At 42.0% G+C, this 20,396-nt stretch overlaps 1 protein-coding gene and 1 non-coding gene across 2 annotated transcripts in view; both read right to left on the bottom strand.

Annotated features, from left to right (window-relative positions):
• LOC104767112 (homogentisate phytyltransferase 1, chloroplastic-like) overlaps positions 1 to 20,396 on the bottom strand; it is a 79,258-nt gene that overhangs the window by 39,076 nt on the left and 19,786 nt on the right. The window lies entirely within an intron of this gene.
• On the bottom strand, positions 6,966 to 7,072 carry LOC147920988 (small nucleolar RNA R71). Its single transcript, XR_015591841.1, has one exon. It is a non-coding gene; the product is annotated as a small nucleolar RNA R71 (small nucleolar RNA).

Here is a 20,396-nt window from a genome sequence, read left to right as displayed (position 1 = left end):
CCTTAACCGTGAGGTTTGGATCTCCTCCCTCCGGCATCTAAATCGACCTCCATCGAATCGGTGACGGTTGTCTCGGACGTAGACAGGTCCCTACGTTGAGGAGATCGGCGGACAGCACTCGCCACCGGGCTTGGTGAGCGAACTCGGGGATCTGCACGATCGGTTGCTCGAGTAGATGCTCGGGTGACGGATCGGGTGGAGCATCGGGTTGGGTATTGGAAACGTCCACTCAACGGTTGGGAATGCGAAACGTCTCCTCTTCCTTGGGAATCACGAGGTTTGTTGGCTTCACCTCCGGTTCTAGCAGCGGCGGAGGTTGATCTGCTCTCCTTCTTTTGGTAGGTCTTCATCTTTGGTTCCATTGGTAAATACTTGAAGATAAAAACAGAGACTAAGCCGAGATTAATAGGGTTATTCCACAAAGATTGAAAAGCTCGATTTCTAGGGAGAGAGAAGAAATTTGGAAGACAAAGAGTTTTAGGGCTTAGAGAAAACTGATGAAGTTGTGAGGTTGAGGCTCCTTAAATAGAGAGGGTTGCCTTCTTGGGCTTCACCAAGAATGGGCTAGGGTTTTGTGGAATTCGGACTCCACTCGCCACCCGAGTAGGAACACGATCAGGCGCGTCGGGTACGGATTCGGGTAGAGCCTCGGGTTCCCCAAAATTTCCTTTTTTTTTTTTCTTTTTTTTTTTTAATGTAAATATTGTAAAAAATAGAAAATAAGACAAAATAAATAAAACTAAATCAAAAGAAAATAAAGGATACCTTTGGGACTTCCCCCCAAGTGAGCTTGTTTTAAGTCACTAAGCTTGACTTTTCATGCTCTTCAAGCATGGGTTTTAGGAGGGAGAGGTTCTGGAATTATCTCCACTATAGCTGGCTGATTTAATGGATTTTCCAAGTCTAGTCCACAACAAATGTAGTATGGACTTCTTTGTGATGCATGACCCTTCTTTGTTTCGTCTGGGTGGAAAAACCTTGATCATTAATGGTTGGCCTCTTAATTCCCTTCTTGATGCCAAATTCCATTTTGAAGTTCTCTCCATGCTCAATTCTGATTGTTCCCTTTTTTACATCAATCACTGCTCCTACTGTTGCCAAGAATGGTCTTCCTAGGATCAGTGGATCTTCTGGTTCATTATCCATATCAAGGACCATAAAATCAGTAGCTCTTCCAATTCTGAGAGGCAAGTTTTACAGGATACCAATGGGGTGTCTGATTGTTCTATCAGCTAGAACCAAATACAGACTACTTGGTTTAAAACTGCTGAAACCCATCTTGTTGCCAACTATTAGTGGCATGATGCTGACTGAAGCTCCCAAATCGCACAAGCAGTTGTTGAAAATTCAAAGTCCTATTAAACATGGCAAAGTAAAAGAGCCGGGATCCTCCAATTTTTCCTCAATTCGCAGTTCAGGATCTAAACACACTCCACTCCTCAGAATTGCATTCCCAATCTCTTTGACAGCTTCCTTAACCTCGATCTCTAGCTGAGCTGTCTCCATAGTGATTTCCTCTCGAAGCTCGTGTGGTGGCAAGAGCTTAGGAGGTGGGGTTTATCGTTTGGACATACGCTCTGCAAGCGCCTCTAATTGGATGTCAAGAGCAGCTCTGAACCTTTCCTCTAATTACCCTTCCTCAGCTTGAGGCAGTGGAGGTTGATCTGTCATCTGAATGTCTACCTGATAGATCATCCGATCACCATCATCGGGTATGTCATCGAGTTTAGCCTCGAGTGGTGCATCGGTTTGCGATTCTCGAACCAGTGCTCAATCATCAGCTCGATCTGCCTCCTCGGATGAAGGATCGGGTTCATACTCGGATATGTAGTACTGGTGCTCGTACGTCCCATAGTAATCCATATCCTCCCTATCTTGAACATCGATGTCCTCAATGAGGTAGTCCTCAAAATCATCATCAAGAAAGATGGCCTGGGCTGTGGCATAATCTTTTGGGTTCTGAACAGCTTTACCTGGAAGCTGGTTAAGTTTTGGAGGTGGTTGGGTGTTGTGCTGGCCTTCTAGGTATCTCAGCTTAGTGTTGAGAGAGTCATACTTGGCATTCAAGTCATTATACCCAGAGTCGATCTTGTTGCTCATCTCCGCGAATCGTTTTGCATTGTCCATTGCAGCCGATACTTGACTTTGGATCATCTACTGAATTAGGCTGTGTAGGTCAGCTTCTTGGGATTGGTTCTGCGGGCCTTGTTGTGGTAGGAATCTAGGTGGTGCAATTGGTTGGTGGTAATTGCCAGAATATTGCTGCTTAGGAGCATAGCCTTGATTGTATTGAACAAATGGCTTCTGCTGGCCTTGGTTCCCCTGGCCTGCTGATGGGTAGATTTGGTCTTGAGGATTTGCAACATTCGGGTTATGGTACAACAGATTTGGGTTTGGTTTGTGGTTATTGTACCCTTTAGTGTAACCTCCTTGGTTGTTAATGTAGTTCACATTGATGTGTGTAGAATTTCACTCTAAATCTTTTACCTGAAAAGACTACACAACGACTGAAAGTGCACAGTTAAGCAGTGTAGTATTTTAGGATTGATCCCACATAGAGTAATAGCTAACACAAATTGAATAAAAAAGAAAGAACTATGGCTAAGACTAAATAAAAGATTGAGGTTTTGGTTTTCCTAATATCTATTGCAAATAAATAAAAACGGTTTAAAACTATAAGCCTAAGGCGTTGGGCGTTTTGGGAGTCATCTCAGGGTTTTCATGGTTCTAAGCAATACTAGGTGTAAGATCTAACAAGTAAATACTAATTTCCGGTTTAGGTTCTCAACTACGAAACACTAATGAACTAACAAGCTATTTTCTTAGAATGAAAGTCTAAAGTCTTCATACTTCGTTACTCAGCTTTCGCAGGCAACGATGCATGTTAACCAGCTAGTAAAACAAGTTCGATACATTCACCAAACTCCGCAACTCAACTTACGCAGGTTACGACGCGAGGTATCGGTATAATACTAGTTCGGAGAAGTAGGATAACGCGGTTAGCACTCCCGTTCTCTAGATCAGCACTTGGTGATCAATCCAAGCACATGCATTAAGATAAAGATGTCCCAAAAGAACTCTAATATAAAACCGAAAATAAGAACTAACAACCTAATTGAAGCGAACCATGAATTCCCTTTGAATCACCCCATAGAACCCAAAAAAGTAGACAACTCGCTCATGATGCAAAGAAACAACATTGATATTATAAAGTATAACATCAAAAACGAATCAAATAACAAAAGGGGTTCAAAGGAAACTTCTCTATTTGTCACAAAAGTAACTTGATCCCAAAAGCAATGATAGTATGAGCTCCTCCACTCGTAAAACACTTTGGAAGGAGAGTTCTGGTTTCAGTTCTCACAGGAGAGACAAGTTAGAGAGAGAGAGAGTTTTCAGGTTTAGAGAGTCTCTTGGTAATCTATTGTTTGTAAGGGCTTCGGGTTAGATAGGTTTCATATTCTTCTTGTTCTTGTTCTTTGGGTTGTTCTTACACTAAAAATCATAGGTGAATAAGCTTCAGGGTCGTGTTAGAGGGAGAGACAAGAGAGATTGTACTGAAACTTACACTTGGATTTCTTTAGTGGATATTTTCAAGGGTCGGTCCTTGCACGAGACGTATTCTCCGGTTTGGAGGGGAACTCGTTAAATTCTGGTGTTGATTAGTTCTTGTTTTCGCACTCATACAGAGTTAGACTAATCGGGTGAAAACACTTAGAAGTGGTATCAGAGCTTATAAGTGGTAATAGAGCTTATAAGTGGTATCAAAGCTTAACAAGTAGTATCAGAGCACCAAGGTTAAGCAGAAGGCGATCTAGAATCAGGTTCTGCGGGTGGTTACACTAAAATAAATCAGGTAGAAGAGGAGGATCGTGAAACAGTCATGGAATCAAACACACAAAAGTTTGAGGTTGCAAAGTTTGACGGTAAAGGAGACTTTGGACTGTGGAAATTCAAGATCCAATGTCAGCTGGAGTTACAGGGGTTAGAGCACACTCTCAAGGAACCAGAGACTGTTACTACGACAGAACAGACCAGTTCGTCTGCAACTCATGCAGAAGGTGGCAAGGCAATAGCAGGAGTGAAGAGTGGAACGGAGAAGGTTGAGTTTGATCCAGCTAAAGACAAGAGAGCAAGGACTCTAATCTGCATAAGCTTAGGCGATGTGCCACGTTGGAAGGCCTTGGAAACGGATTATCAATCAAAATCCCTACCTAACCGCATCTACTTGAAGCAGAGGTTTTCATGTTTCAAGTTTGAAGAACAGAAAAGTATAGAAGACAACTTGGATGTTTTTCTTAAACTGGTCGATGACTTGGCCAGTTTAAACATCAACATCTCTAATGAAGATCAGGCGATTCAGATTTTGTCTACTCTACCAGAGCCATATGAATCTCTAAGGGACACTCTTAGGTATGGAGCCGGTAAAACACAATCCTTAACCATTGATGATGTTACAAGTGCTGCTTACTCTAAGGAAATTGAGCTAAAGCAGAAAGTCAAGTCAAAGGCAAACTCAGAAGGTCTGTTTGTGAGCAGAGGGAGGTCTGAGAACAGGAACAGTGGTCAAGGAGGCAACAGGTCAAAGAGTAAGGATAAGATATCAAAGTCAAGACAGAGGAATCAGCCTAAGGCAAGAGAATGTTGGGTCTGCGGGAAGGAAGGTCACTTTAAAGTAGATTGTCCGGAAAGGAAAACTACTAGTGCTGCAAACGTTGCTCAGGAAAAAGAGCAGCCAATGGTCCTAACAGCAAGCCTACAAAACACAAGAGATAAGTAAGTTATGGATTCTGTTTGTACTTTCCACATTACACCAGACAAAGACGCTTTGTTTGATCTCAAGGAGATTGATGGAGGGAAGGTCTTGATGGGTAAGAACACTTACAGTGAAGTGAAAGGAATTGGCAAGCTGAAGATACTAAACCCCAAGCTGAAGGTCTTCACATGCCTACAATGGGCAGAAATCTTATCTCCTATGGGCAGCTTGTGAAGAATGGATGCAATTATGTTGGTGAAGACTTTGCAGTAACATTCTTCAAGCAGGGCAAGAAAGTGTTTACAGGAAAGTATCATGATGGATTGTACTATTTGCAGGGAATTTTCTTAAAAGGGGAAGCATTTGTGGCAAGAGCCCAAGTGAATTTCACTAACAGATGGCATTCTAGGCTAGGTGATAACTCTCTAATTTACATGTTTTCAGTATCATTTTTGTCCATATTCTGCATTGTTTATACCCTTAACTTAGCATTCTTAGGTCATTAACTATAGGAATTCACTTTTAAGCCATTTAGGGTGTTGCATTCTTGCATTTGCATACTTTGGATGAAAACAGGTGCTTTAAAGCCTAAAATGGGGAGAAACAAGGACAAATTCGAGCATGTACCCGAAGGAGCCATCGAGCTGGAAGAACAGTCTGAACCCCAACACGATCAAGGAGGATCCGAGAGCAGGAAGAACAACCCGAAGATCTACCCGAGGATCAACCCGACCTCATCTTCATGCACCCCATCGAGTAGACCCTCGGGAAGGACTGGGAAGCTAGGTCAAAGGGGTTTCCATATATAAACCCCTCCTCTTCTTCCTTGCAAACGAGCACGCCGCAGACCCTCAAACCAGAGAGCGAGAGCTTCTGTGAGAGAACTGAGCGACTCAAAACATTTTTCACTTTTTGTTAGGATTTCTTTTATATATTTTTGTCATTTCTTTAGATCTCTACTTTGTACTCTTTATTCTCTACTCTATCTTTTATTACAATGCAATTTTCATTCGTATATGCTTTTGTTTCTCTTGCAATGAATTTTGAGTAATATAGTAAAGTTTCTAGGGATGGGATAGATGATTTTGTGTTCTTGATTGGTTAGGATGTCCTAGTTTGATTGTATATGTTTAATAGATTCCCTTCTAGATTGGTGTTCTTAATGATGTCAACAAACCGAGAGGGTGAGATTAGATCTGGGCGTTTTACCACCGAGAGTTGTAGATGAAATGCTCGAATCAACCTATGCTAGTGGTTTACTCACTTAGCCTAAGAGATTAGATGAGTAAGGGGTTTACTGACAATAATGAAACGGTTTTTATTCCTTGCTTGGTCATGTTTCTCCAACGAGAGTTGGGTAGGGGAGTGATCAAGGTTGATTGTTTCTATCACGAGAGTGTTTTAACAAGATATTAGAGATTCATTGTCTAGGGAATATTTGCTTAAGGCATGTAAGACATCCATATTGGTCAGGAACACTTAGGATTCGATTACCCCATCCTTAGAAGCTTTCGTATTTTAATTGCTTACATTTTTATTCATCACTCGATCCCTTACCCGAAAAGGAATCTGACTTGTTTGCTTTCGTTTTTGTTCGTATTGCATTTTAGGTACAACCCGAGCACCCACCCAACCCGTCACTCGATCACCTGGATCGAGTTGACCCTCGTGTACATACTTGGTCACCTACTTTTGCATGCAAACACGATCCAAAGGTAGCCACAACTTGAGTCCATTCATCAACAACATCGACAGACCAAGGTTACTTCGTCAACAACAAGTTCCACAACCGCAACCACCCACAATTGAGGAACCAATGAACGATCAAAACGGTCCACCAGCTCCTCAAGCAAGGACCTACATAGGAGCAGGGGATGCTCCATCTACTCACACTCGAAGGAATGGCATTGTGCCACCTACTGTCCAGAACAACAATTTCGAGATCAAGAGTAGTCTCATCCAGATAATACAAAGCAACAAGTTTCATGGATTATCAATGGAGGACCCATTGGATCATCTGGATGACTTTGATAGGCTCTGTAGCCTCACCAAGATAAATGGAGTTAGTGAGGACGGATTCAAACTCAGGCTTTTCCCATTCTCTTTGGGAGACATCTAGGATAAATCACTCCCCAAGGAGTCCATCACCACTTGGGGAGCATGCAAGAAGGCGTTTCTGGCCAAATTCTTCTCCAACTCTAGAACCGCAAGGCTGCGAAATGATATTTCCAGCTTTGTTCAGAAGAACAATGAGACGTTCAGGGAAGCTTGGGAACGTTTCAAGGGATACACCACCGGATGCCCTCATCACGGCTTCAGCAATGCTTCATTGCTAGCAATGCTTCATTGCTGAGTACACTTTACAGAGGAGTGGTCCCCAAGATACGGATGTTGTTGGACACCGCAAGCAATGGTAACTTCCTCAACAAGGATGTTGATGAAGGTTGGGCCCTAGTGGAGAACTTGACTCAATCTGATGGGCATTATAATGAGGAATACGATCGTACTGTGCGATCTACAGGAGAGGAAGATGCCAAGTACAAGAGGGACATGAAAGCCCTCAATGACAAGCTCGATAAACTACTCAGCCAGCAGCAGCATGTTCATGCAATATCATAGGAAGAGCCGTTTTTACAACAAGATGGGGAGAATGTTCAAATAGAGGATGTGAACTACATCAACAACCAAGGACGTTACAACAAAGGGTACAAAAACTACAAACAGAATCCGAATCTGTCCTACCTTAATCCGAATGTTGCCACTCCTCAAGACCAAACCTACCCATCAGCAGTTCAAGGGAACCAAGTCCAGCAACAGCCTTTTGTTCAATACAACCAAGGCTATGTCCCTACGCAGCAATATTCTGGAAATTACCACCAACCCATTGCACCACCTGGATTCCAACAACAGCAAGGCCCGTAGCACCAATCCCAAGATGCTGACCTACGCGGCCTAATTCAGCAGATGATTCAAAACCAGGCATCCGCTGCGATGGATACCACAAAACGATTTGCGGAGATGAGCAACAAGATCGATTCCGGATACAATGACTTGACTGCCAAGTACGATTCACTCAATACTAAACTGAGGTACCTAGAAGGCCACCATAACAACCAACCAGCTCCAAAGATCAACCAGCTCCCAGGTAAATCTGTTCAGAACCCAAAGGATTATGCCACTGCACAGGCCATTTTCCTTGACGATGACTTTGAGGACTACCTCACTGAGGACAAAGATGTTCAAGATGGGGAGGCTGCAGATCATTATGGGACGAACGAGTATCAGTACTACATATCCGAGTACGAACTCGAGCCTTTAACCAAGGAGACTGATCGAGCTGATGATCGAGCACTTGTTCAAGAATCACAACTCGAAGAACCACCCGAGGCAGAACCCGATGACTTACCCGATGACGGTGATCGGATGATGCATCGAGTAGATGTTCAGATGACAGATCAACCTCAACTACCTGTAGCAGCAGAAGGGGAACTAGAGGAAAGGTTCAATGCTGCTCTTGACATCCAACTGGAGGCGCTTGTAGAGCGTATGACCAAACGTAAAGCTCCACCTCCTAAACTTCTGCCACCACACGAACTTCAAGAGGAACTCACCAAAGAGGCAGCTCCGCTGGAGATTGAGGTTAAGGAAGCTATCAAGGAGATTGGGTATGAGATTCTCAGGAGTGGAGTGTGTTTAGACCTTGAGCTGCGAATCGAGAAAAAATTGGAAGATCCTGGCTCTTTTACTTTGCCATGCTCATTAGGACTTCGGATTTTCAAAAATTGCTTGTGAGACCTAGGAGCCTCAGTCAGCATCATGCCACTGTCAGTTGCCAACAAAATGGGTTTCAGCAGTTTTAAACCGAGTAGTCTGTATTTGGTTCTAGCGGATAGAACAATCAGACATCCGATTGGGATCCTGGAAAATTTGCCTCTTAGGATTGGAAGGGTGGAAGTCCCCACTGATTTCATGATCTTTGATATGGATAGGGAACCAAATGATCCACTGATCCTAGGGAGACCATTATTGGCAACAGTAGGTGCAGTAATTGAGGTGAAGCAAGGCAATATCCGAATTGAGCATGGGGAGCACTTCAAGATGGAGTTTGATGTCAAGAAGGGAGTTAAGAGGCCAACTATTGATGGTTAAGCTTTTTCCACTAAGACAAAATAGAGAAAAGTCAAACATCTTGAAGAAGTCAACACCACATTTGCTGTGGAACCTGGACAAGACTTGGAGAATCCATTGGATCAGCCTGCCACAGTGGAGAGGATTCCAGAACCTCTCCCTCCTAAATCCCATGTTTAAAAGAGCATGAATAGTCAAGCTTAGTGACTAAAAACAAGCTCATTTAGGAGGAAGTCCCAAAGGTATCCTTTATTTCGTTTTAAGTTTTATCTATTTATTCTACCTGATTTTCTATTTTTGCATATTAATTTATATAAAAAAAAAAATTGAGGAACCCGAGGGTCAACCTGACACTGTACTCGACGCGCCTGATCGTGTCTATACTCGGATGGTGAGTGAAGTCCGAATTCCGCAAACCAAGCCCACTCTCGGTGAAGCCCAAGTTTCTAACCCTACTCTATTTAAGGGATTCGAACCCTTCTCCCTCAGCAGCACAAACCAATAAATCTCTCAACCCTAAAAGCTTTTAGTTTTCCTACTTTCTATTCTCTCTCAAACTCGAGTGATCTTTGACTTTTTGGGAACTAACCCTATTAATCTCGAGTTTAGCTTTTCTTTCTTCTCAAGGATTCTATAATGGCACCAAAGATGAACACCTACCAAAGGAAGGGAAGAAGATCGACCTCCGCCGCTGCTACAACCGGAGGTGATACCGTCGAACCTCGAGAATCCCAAGGCAGAGGAGACGTTCCGCATTCCTAACAGCTTCCTGGACGTTTTGCTTCTCCAACCCGAACCGGTGCTCGAGCAACCGATCGTGTAGACACCCATGTTCTCTGCCCCGATCATGTATCTGTCGCAGTCTGCCGATCTCCTCGGCGTAGGGACCTTATACGTTCGAGGGAACTGTTACCGACCCCATGGAGGTCGATTCTGATGCTAGTGGAGGAGAGCCAGAGGAGATCCAAACGTCGCGGTTAAGGAGCAGAGCCGCGGTCGCAAGAGGGAAGAGACCAGCTTCTGAGAAGGCTGAGAAGGTGGCTGAGAGAGCGGCTGAAGAAAAAGATCGAGACACAAAGGAGGAGAACCATGACCAAGAGGAGGAGCAGAGAGAACGCACACGCCAAGCCTCGCGGAGATTGAAGCAGAAGGAGGTGGAGACTACGGCCAAGCTCTTCAAGGTTTTCCGCAAGAAGAGTTTCGTAGCTACCCGCTACCCTCACCAAGAAACGATGACGCAGTTAAGCATCGCTAGAGACATCGAGTTCCTGTTCGACATGTGCCACCTGGGCAAGATGATGCGAGCTAACCTCGAGGCTTATGAGGAGGAGACAGTACACTTCCTCTCCACGCTATAGTTACACTATTTTGAAGACCACCCGACCCTACTACCCGATGGGGGGATCAGGTCATCACTTTCGCTGTGCGGAACAAGGAGTACCGACTTACTTACAAGGAAATGGAGAAGCTGTATGGTTTTAAGGCTGGGAGTGGAGAAAGCATGGAGCTGAGCAAGGAGGAGATGAAGTCCCTATGGCTGACAATAGGAGACAAGCTCCCCTACAAGTCCACAAGCTCCAAATCCGCTCAAATAAGGATCCCCGTTTTGAGGTATTTTCACAAGTCCCTCGCCTGCACTCTTTTTGCTAGAAAGGAGACTGGGAATGTGAATGACCATGAGCTCCAGCTGCTAGACATTGCCTTGAGTGGAGTATTAGACAATGCTAGGGATGGTACACCACTAGTAGGAGATGCTGCGGATACTAGCATGGTCTTTGTGCTGCTAGATCAGTTCCTCTACCTGAAGTCCTGGGCAATGAAAACTGAGAGGAGAGATGGAGCTGGAGAGATCTCCATAGGAGGATTGGTCACACCAATTTTGGTAGCTTGCGATGTGCCCCTAAGGGGAGTGGTTCATGAGCCGAGATGGCTAGACATCGACTACCTTACCCTGGCGAGATTCTTGGCTTATGAGAGGCCAAACGACATGCTGCTCTTCAAGTTTGTCCATCCAACTGCCGGAGCCACCCAAATTATCCTACCCAACGTCGTGTGCACCAAAGTCTGGCTAGGGGACAACATAGGATTCACACCACCTTTGGAGGAGCTGTACAATCCAGAGGAGGAGTCCGAGGCAGGAGAGGGAGAGACGACTGGGCAAGGACAGGGAGACAACTCAGATGAGTATGATTTTGAAGAGTATGTGCGCTCTCAAAAGCAACCTGTTGGGGTGAGGGAAGCTCATAAGAGGATCGGCTGGCTGAAAAGGATGAACAAGTTCCTAGCCAAGAAGGTAAAAGACATCACTGGCTCAGTGAAGGTAATGTGTGGACAGATCAAGGAGCTACAAGACAAGGCAAGTTGTGTCTCAGCTCCCACTTTGGCATATGCACCCTCATGGATGGGAAGAAGCGGACCATTGGGAGGAATCCGAGGATTAGCACCTCCAGAACCTCACAGAGCATCATCCTATGAGCCCCAAGCTGAGGAGGATCTCACAAGACCCGGAGTATCATGGAGAAGCCATTCAGACGCCTATCTGATGCCTTACCCGATGGGATACACGATGCCCTATCTGATGCACCCATCGAGCACGCAATCGGGTGATTACTCAGGACTCTTCCCTCCGCCTTACCAGATGCCTTACACGATGCCATATTTGAGGCACCCTGCGAGTGGCTATACGGGTGATCACTTTGGGCCTCTTCCACCAGAGTACTTACCCGATCAACCCCTCGGATGCTGGTCTGAGCAAGTTGTCCGTGCATATCACCGAGTTCTCTGATGAGCAAATACCGGCACCTGCAGAAGCTGGCGACGACCCTGGCTACACGTTGGCGAGTATGGAGGCTGCTACAACCTCCTTCTTCACCAACCCATGAGGTACCACATTCATCCAATCTTTGTAAATAACATTGCATTTAGTTTTCATTTCATTTTGTGTGATTCTTGGATTCTTTTTCCAACTTTTATGTACACAAAGACTGTGTAATTTAAGTTTGGGGGAGGGTCCTAGAATGTATATAACATTGTGTTTTATTTTCTTATTTTCTTATTTCAAATTTTTGCATGCTAGTTTTATTCATTTGAGTCTGCATCTATGTGCATTGAAAAACCCAAAAAAAAAAAAAATAGTGTTCATGTAGTTGCATTTACATATTAGGATTGAGTCTAGGTTGTTTCATATAGGATTGTTGAATATGCATTTTAGGAGACAATGATTAAAACCACCTTGTTTAATGCCAAACCTTAGGATTGAAGCTATAGCCCTTAATCACGGTTCATTGTTGCTAGATCAATCTTTGGAAAAAAATAAAAAATCTTTGTTTAGAACCTTGTGTCTTTTGAATGCTTCCTCCACTTGCTTGAACATTGAATCATCTCTATATTATTGGACTTAATTTGAACTTAAAATTGTCTTGCTTATGGAATTTGAATACTTGCTCAAGGTAACTCTAAACTCGGGTTAGCACTCCATTTTTACCAATCTTTTCGTTTAACCCGATTTGTTATTTTTTTCCTACCCTTAAACCCAAACCATTCTTTCAAACCTTGTTATGAATTGTTGAGTGAGGCCTTTTCATTGTGCTATAGGTTGTGAAACCTTGAGAGTATTGAGAACGACAAAGAACTGGCTCTTGATTTAGCTAAGTTAGAATCATTTGGACTAGCTAATAGAATCAGTTTTGAAAAATAGGTGGTTAGCATGTTTATTTGAGTTGGGTTGAGAAATAAAAAAAAGGGGAAAGAAGAGGAAAAGAAGTCCCTAAGGTTAGAATAAAGTAGCTCTAAGTCTCTAAGTAAAAAAAAAAAAAAGAGGAAAAATTCTTGCTATAGTCTCCTAGAAAGAAAGAAAGAAAAAAAAAAAATATATATATATATATATATATATATACATATTAGGAGTTTAGCAAAGAAAGAAAATAAATAAAAAAAAAAAAGAGAAGAGAGCTAGATGTTTAAAGTTTAAACCTTAGGGATTACTAAAAAAAAAAAGAGTTTTAAATCAAGGTTGTGGGTAGTTTAATTCTAGGGGGTTTACATAAAAAATATAAGAGAAAGTGAATGAGAAAATGGTAGATTATGAAGAGTTAATATTATGCCCAAATTGTTCTCAATCTTAGATAGTTTTCACAACTGTCTAGCATTCATTCTTTTGAGAGAAAACCACCCAAAGAATTTGCTTGAAACCAGCTTACCAATACGCCTTACCTTTGAAACCGATTGAGCTTGATTCACTTCCCATTTGCAAGAATTTTCCAAACACTTAAATGAATGTGAAAGAGATGCCCTTTGGAATTGCAAGTCTTTACTTTTAGTTGGAGGTTGAACTAGATCGATGCATGGTAATAAGCATAGAAAAATATTTGTAAGTATGTTGATTGATCTTAGCACCATTAAACTATCTTTAAGGACTATAGATTGAATCCTTCGCTTAGCTCCAAAGGTTATGAGTCCCATTTTAGAATGGCACCCTCTTACTTCCTTGATAGAGGACTAGCAAGATTTAAGTTTGGGGGTCTGATAACTCTCTAATTTACATGTTTTAAGTATCCTTTTTTGTCCATATTATGCATTGTTTATACCCTTAACTTAGCATTCTTAGGTCATTAACTGTAGGAATTCACTTTTAGGCTATTTAGGGTGTTGCATTCTTGCATTTGCATACTTTGGATGCAAATAGGTGCTTTAGACCCTAAAATGGGGAGAAACAAGAACAAATCCGAGCATGTACCCGAAGGAGCCATCGAGCTGGAAGAACAGTCCGAACCCCAACACGATCGAGGAGGATCCAAGAGCAGGAAGAACAACCCGAAGATCTATCCGAGGATTAACCCGACCTCATCTTCGTGCACCCCATCGAGTAGACCCTCGGGCAGGACTGGGAAGCTAGGTCAAAGGGATTTCCATATATAAACCCCTCCTCTTCTTCCTTGCAAACGAGCACACCACAGACCCTCAAACCAGAGAGTGAGAGCTTCTGTGAGAGAACTTAGCAACTCAAAACATTTTTCACTTTTTGTTAGGATTTATTTTATATATTTTTGTCATTTCTTTAGATCTCTACTTTGTACTCTTTATTCTCTACTCTATCGTTTATTACAATGCAATTTTCATTCGTATATGCTTTTGTTTCTCTTGCAATGAATTCTGAGTAGTGTAGTAAAGTTTCTAGGGATGGGATAGATGATTTTGTGTTCTTGATTGGTTCGGATGTCTTAGTTTGATTGTATATGTTTAATAGATTCCCTTCTAGATTGGTGTTCTTAATGTTGTCAATAAACCGAGAGGGTGAGATTAGATCTAGGGCATTTTACCACCGAGAGGTGTAAATGAAATGTTTGAATCAACCAATGCTAGAGGTTTACTCACTTAGCCTAAGAGATTAGATGAGTAAGGGGTTTATTGACAATAATGAATCGGTTTTTATTGCCTGCTTGGTCATGTTTCTCCAATGAGAGTTGGGTAGGGGAGTGATCAAGGTTGATTGTTTATATCATGAGAGTGTTTTAACAAGATATTAGAGATTCATTGTCTAGGGAATATTTGCTTGAGGCATGTAAGACATCTGTATTGGTCAGAAACACTTAGGATTCGATTACCCCATCATTAGAAGCTTTCGTATTTTAATTGCTTGCATTTTTATTCATCATTTAATCCCTTACCCGAATAGGTACACGATCACCTGCTTCGAGTAACCCCTCGAGTTGTTCATACCTTCTTTGCTTACTCGATCACCCCACCCGATCCTGTACTCGAATGCTTGCATCGAGTGCTTAGGTTGTGTGGTTCCTTGTTTATATTCCTTTCTTTTATTATTTTAGGATTGTTAGACAAAACCCCATTATTGCTTGGCTTGATTTGCATTGTTCTGATTGCATCCTTCCTGCTAGGATAAACAACCATTTGGATTGATACCCTTTGAACTACAACTGCATAGGGAATTGATATCCTGGGTGAAAAAACATGTTATCACTAGGACACATGAGTCTAAAGAACATGAATCTTCTGGTTAAAGAAGGTTATCTAGACTCTAAGGAAGTTTACACATTGGATTTTTGTGAAGAATGTGTCCTAGGTAAATCTCACAAAAAAAAACTTTCCAGAAGCTAAACATACAACAACGGACATCCTGGAGTATGTACACAGCGATTTGTGGGGATCAGTCTCAAATGAATCAAGCTTGTCTGGTTGCAAGTACTTCTTAACATTCATTGATGATTATTCAAAGAAGGTCTGGATCAGATTCTTAAGAAGTAAGGACGAGGTGTTTGAACAATTTTCAGAGTGGAAGAAACTCGTGGAAAATCAAACAAACAAGAAGATCAAGTGTCTAAGAACAGAAAATGGTCTGGAGTTCTAGAACCAACAGATGGATAAACTATGCAAAGATTCAGGGATTAAGAGACACAAAACTGGCACATATACTCCTCAGCAGAATAGAGTATCTTAAAGGATGAACAGGACAATAGCTGATAAGATCAGATGTATATTAGCGGAGACAAGGATGGAGAAGAAGTTTTGGGCTGAAGCTGATGCAACTGCAGTTTACCTAATCAACAGGTCTCCTAATGCATCCCTGAAATTCAAGATTCGAGAGGAAGTTTGGTCAGGATCAAAGGTGGATTACAGTCATCTCAGATGATTTGGATGTGTTGCATATGTACACGTTCAACAGGACAACATGAGTCCTAGGGCTGTTAAAGGATTCTTCATGGGATACCCAGTTGGTACCAAAGGTTACAGGGTATGGTTACCAGAAGAAGGAAGGTGTACAATCAGCAGGAATGTAATCTTTGATGAGGAGAAGTTGTACAGGGAAAAGGAAATAGTATCTGAAGCTAAAAAGAAGAAGAAAGTCACTTTTAGCACAAATTTGATCCAGGGACCATGCGCAGGTGATTCAGTTCAGAACTCTACTGGTCAAGGTGGAGCTCACGCAGGAAATACAAGTTCTATCGGTCAAGGTAGAGCTTCAACAGAAGATACAGAATCTACTGGTCAAGGTGGAGCTACTTCTGAAGGAATAGTGTCAGAAACAGAGACATGAACAAAATCTGAATCAGAGGAAGAAGAGGAATCGGATCCTGGACAGGAAAGCCAGGAGGTACAACATGAGTATCTTGATGATTATATGCTGGCAAAAGACCGGAACATAAGGCAGATAAAACCACCTACCAGATTTGATGGATCTCACTATGTGGCTTATGCACTGGCTTGTGCAGAGGATCTAGAAATAGATGAGCCAAAGACTGTGGGAGACGCTAGGAGAAGCAAATACTGGAAGAGGTGGGAATATGTTATGATTGAAGAGATGAAGTCTCTACACAAGAATGAGACATGGGAAATTGTCTCTAAGCCAGACAAGCAGAAAATAGTGGGGTGTAAATGGATCTTCAAGGTAAAGGAGGAAATTCCTGGAGTTGAAGAAGCTAGATACAAGGCCAGACTTGTAGCGAAAGGGTTTACACAGGTTGAAGGAGTAGATTACAATGAAATCTTTTCTCCTCTAGTCAAACATGTTTCTATTCGAATCATGTTGTCAATTGTGGTTAATTTTGATCTGGAATTAGAACAACTAGACGTGAAGACTGCTTTTCTGCATGGCACCTTGGATGAAATCATCTACATGTATCAGCCTGAAGGATTCATAGAGAAAGGAGGAGAAGACAAAGTCTGTCTACTCAGGAAATCACTCTATGGATTGAAACAATCTCCTAGACAGTGGAATCACAAGTTTGATGAGTTTATGAAGTCAGAAGGGTTCCACAGAAGTGTCAATGATCCGTGTGTGTATTACAAAGGATCAACTATTGATGATAAGGTGTTTCTCTTACTCTATGTGGATGATATGCTAGTTGCAGCTAAAGACTTGGAGAAGATCAAGATCTTAAAGAAGAGTCTGAATAGGGAGTTTGAGATGAAGAATCTAGGATCAGCAACTAGGATCCTAGGAATGGATATCATCAGGGACAGGAAGAAAGGGGTTCTGAAGTTATCACAAGGAAGGTATCTTAAACAAGTTTTAAGAACATATAATATGGATGAGTGTATGGCGGTTGTGTCTCCTGTTAACTCGTCGTTGAAGCTGAGAAGTTTGACACATGAAGAGTTAATTAGAGAGTCATCACTAATGAGCTCAGTACCCTACGCAACTGCAGTAGGAAGCCTGATGTATGCTATGATCGGTTCCAGACCTGATCTAGCATTTGTCATCTGTTTGGTCAGCAGGTACATGGCAAATCCAGGCAGAAGTCATTGGGAAGCGGTAAAGTGGATCCTGAGGTATCTGAAGGGAGCTATAGAAGTGTGTCTTACATTCACAAAATCAGATCACATGCGTATTGAAGGGTTTTGTGATTCAGACTATGCTACTGATCCAGACATAAGTAGATCAGTTTCAGGTTATGTCTTCCGGGTTGGTGGAAACACAGTGAGTTGGAGATCCAGTCTTCAGCATGTGGTAGCCCTTTCATCCACAGAAGCTGAGTACATGGCTCTCACTGAAGCAGCTAAGGAGGGTATTTGGTTACAGAAGATATGAAGTGAATTAGGATTTGATTCAGAGAGTTTTAAGCTGAAATGTGACTCACAAAGTGCAATTTGTCTAGCTAAAAACGCAATGCATCATGACAGAACGAAGCATATTGCTAACAAGATTCACTTCATCCGGGACTTAGTGAATGATGGCTCTGTCAAGGTAATCAAAATCCACACTACCCTGAATCCAGCTGATATGTTAACCAAGGGATTACCTGGTAATGCGTTCGAGAACTGTCTCGTAACGCTGAAAGTCATCACCTGATTTAAGCATGCGGTACTTCGAGATGATTTTGTTGATTGGTCATCTCGTAGGAAAGGTAGAGAAGCAATTGTAAGGAACTACATTGCAGTCTCAAAAGAAATCAACAAAGGAATATTGAAGATGGTAAAATCTGAAATCAGGAAAGGGTCTCAGGGGTATTACTTGGGACAAGCAGAGCAAGGCGTCGAACTCCTTGTGTTCTTCTTCACCTGGAAAGTCAAGAAAGAACAGGTTAAAGTTCAGGAGTTGTTCAAGATACAGAGAGAAAACAGAGAAGCATCACAAGATAGAGTTTACTTTTGTGTTTTCAGGTTACCTATATTGTGAACAACAACAGCATTCTTCACAACAGCTTTGAGGACTTCAAGGGGAGGTTGATGAAGACTGCTGAAAGTATCCATTGAAGATGGCGACACGATTAAAGCTTCATCGGAACAGATGAAGTTGAACCAGACGACAAAGGTGGAGATTTGTGGATTATTGTCATCGGGTTCAGAAGACCAGTTCAGGTTACGAACTGGGCTGTCGTTGTTACAGGGCCGAGTTTGGGCCATGAAGGACTTTCGGATGTGGACCAGAACCAAGTCGGTTGGTTTGTGTTTCTTTACAAGGAAGAAATGCAAGTTTCCAAAAAGGAGGAGGAGTTAGAAAACCCTAAACCTAATTGGAATAAGGCGGCTTCAAGGTTATATATAAAGAGAGGCAAAGGTTCACAATAGAAGGAAGGGAGAAGAATCACCAACATAGAAACAAGGGAGAGACAAGTTAGAGAGAGAGAGTTTTCGGGTTTAGAGAGCCTCTTGGTAATCTACTGTCTGTAAGGGCTTCGGGTTAGACAGGTTTCTTATTCTTCTTGTTCTTGTTCTCTGGGTTGTTCTTACACTAAGAAGCATAGGTGAATAAGCTTCAGGGTCGTGTTAGAGGGAGAGACAAGAGAGAATTGTACTGAAACTTATACTTGGATTTATTTAGTGGATATTTGCAAGGATCAGTCCTTGCCCAAGACGTACTCTCCGGTTTGGAGGGGAACTCGTTAAATTCTGGTGTTGATTAGTTCTTGTTTCCGCACTCATACAGAGTTAGACTAATCGAGTGAAAACACTTACAAGTGGTATCAGAGCTTATAAGTGGTATGAAAGCTTAACACGATCTTCAAGCTTCAAGAGAGACGGCGAGCGAGAGAGAGCTTCTCTGGTCGTGGCTAGGGCGGCTCCAAAGCTGTAGAAGATGCACACTTGAAAACCCTAGGTCTTAAGAGTTTTATAGGGTTTTGTTTAAGGTTAGGGTTTGTAAGGGTAAAAACGTATTTTCTTCTTGAGTGCAGGACAAGGGGCGGCGAAATAGGCTTCTGGACCGTGGAGGAGGCTTGGACTTGGCCGCCGTGATGTTCGCTGGTCAGGCCTTAAATAAAAGCCCATTAGCTGGTTGGTTCTCCTTACGTCGGTTTGTAACACATCTCGGTAAAATGGGCATAACTTCCGGATGGCTGGATAAATTGACTTGATTCCACTTCGAGGAGAAAGATAATTCTTCCAGCTTTCCACAGAAACCAAGCACGTAAAAATGTGAGTTCGGGAAGGTCTTCAGAAGTGGCCTGTACTGTAAAGCTCTGAAACTTTCCTAAAACGTATTTTCCTTGTCTTTCGGTCCAAATAGCTATAAAACCTGTAAAACCTTCTTGAAACCTGAAATACTTGATAATAGACCTTTTATACCTAAAATCTCATCAAACTCTTCCTAAATGCATATGAAAACTATAGCTAAGATGTTATCAACTCTCCCAGACTTAGACTTTGCTTGTCCTCAAGCAAATAATCAGAATAAATCATGGAAAAGAGGTTTTGAAAATAATGGGAATTCACTTATCTTTGGGGATATTGTCTTTGCACTCTTCTTCGCCTTGATATTAGGAACTTACATTTGTAATCCACCATGAGAATCATCAACGCTCCTTGATCCCACAATTCTTTAGAGTCTCCAGAATCTCCATTGTCATCTCTTTACATAAATTAAGCAATAATAAAAAGTGAAATCTTACCAAGGGAAAATCGATCAGAGGCTTGTAGACTCTCTTCAAACGAAGACTTTCTTTGTATGATTCATTTTCTCTCCCTTTTCTCACTTCCAAGGGATCTATTTCTCCCTAATTTTTTTTAATCAAAGGTGTAGGCGAATATTGGGGTCATCGGTAATTTACATACCCATCGCTTCCAAGCTTTGTGTGATCATTTGACTCAAGAATAGAACAATGAGGTCACAGGTAATTTACCTACCCCTCTAAACTGTTCAAAATCATCTCATCTTTTATTCTCTCTCCTTTTTTTTCTTTTTTTTTTTTTTAGAGTATTGAAGGGAAGAGAGAGGGGAACATACTTTTGAAGAATTGCAATGTCTTGTGTGGCTTGAATGTAGAGATCTAGTCCAATGTATACCAATTCTCAAGGCTTGAAAATTAAGTCTGGTTTAGGTCTTATAAAAGTTAGAGAAAACGTTAGATCATCTGAATATCCATCAAATAGGGACTTGGGGATTGTTGAGTCGGCCCACAGTCTTTCCAAACTTTTTTTCTGTTGTAAATCATAATCAAGAGTCATAAGAGTGTTAATCCAAATCAAATAAATCGTTAGAATAAGATCATAATCCCCTACTAGTTTTGACTCAATAATTAAAAAAAATGTGACTCGATAAAAATGTCAAGATTATTGA

The sequence above is a fragment of the Camelina sativa genome, chromosome 19, assembly GCF_030686135.1.
Source record: "Camelina sativa cultivar CO46 ecotype springtype chromosome 19, ASM3068613v1".
NCBI classification, from domain to species: domain Eukaryota; kingdom Viridiplantae; phylum Streptophyta; class Magnoliopsida; order Brassicales; family Brassicaceae; genus Camelina; species Camelina sativa.
Note: the sequence above shows the minus strand (reverse complement) of the source record. Positions and strands in the feature narration are given on the sequence as shown.